This window comes from Theobroma umbraticum, unplaced genomic scaffold, assembly GCF_002168275.2.
Source record: "Theobroma umbraticum cultivar Fairchild unplaced genomic scaffold, ASM216827v3 scaffold_239.1, whole genome shotgun sequence".
In the NCBI taxonomy this organism is placed as follows: domain Eukaryota; kingdom Viridiplantae; phylum Streptophyta; class Magnoliopsida; order Malvales; family Malvaceae; genus Theobroma; species Theobroma umbraticum.
In genome coordinates, this window is record NW_018397273.1 from 2856253 (window position 1) to 2857334 (window position 1082).

Consider the following 1082-nt stretch of genomic DNA (forward strand, 5'->3'; position numbering starts at 1 on the left):
TTCTTTCTTTCTCCCTTTCTTTCTTGCTCCCTTTCTCTTCTCACTTTGTTATGGGCGGACCCCTCAAGGCAAAAGCCTTAAAAATGGCTTTGTTTTCCTCATTTTGTTCACACATGGGCAGATTGCCCAATGTTGCTCTCTTTTTACATTATTTTCTTTTCTTTTCCCTTTATTTTTCTTTCATGGGCGGATTGCCCAAAGCTTGGTGAATTTTTGGCATGTTTCCTTTTCTTTTATGTGGTAAAATTACAAGGCAAAAACCTTTGCAACCTTTCCACCCGCCACCTTGTCTTTTCATTCTTTTTCATTTTTTATTTCTTTATTCCATGCATCACATTCACTTTATATTTTATTTAGCCACTCTTTGACCCATTCAAGTCACATGTAACCCACCTTCTTCTTTCTTCATTTGACCACCTAATGCACCTATCATATTACATGCAAATAAGTTTAATCATATTTTTTCTTTTACTTCACATGGTTGGGGTCCCATATGTCCCCCACTAACTTTTCCTTTTTGCAAACCATAGTTTACATGTAATAGTAACTTTCACATGTATATCTCATATTCCACATAGTTTAACTCCCCTTGGTTAGTAAATGTCCATTTAACTTCAAATATTGAAATTGCACATAAGTCCTCTAGTTTTTCCTTATTTACCATGTGACCTTCCAAACTTTTCATCCTCCACAATTTGGTCCTTCCAATACTTTTTAAATTTCAATTTCCTCTTATTTTCTTCCCCTTACATGTGTACAAACAAAATATAAAATTTACACTTCATCAAGGTATCACTATAATATTTAAATATACACTTACCAGCTCTAACTTTATTTAATAAAGGCACACGGGCCCCACTAACGTCATTTTTCTTCAAAATCCTTTCTTACTTCTCCTCCCCCACTTAGATTAGTCATATAATCCTTCTTCATGACTAATTCCAATAGCAGATAAAATATTAATATTTTAATATTATTTTATTTCAAAATTCTCCACTTGTATCCTCGGGTCCCAAAGTATCTCACTTTATCCTAGTTCACTTCCAAATCACCTTTTAACGTGCTAATTCATCCTCGTTAAT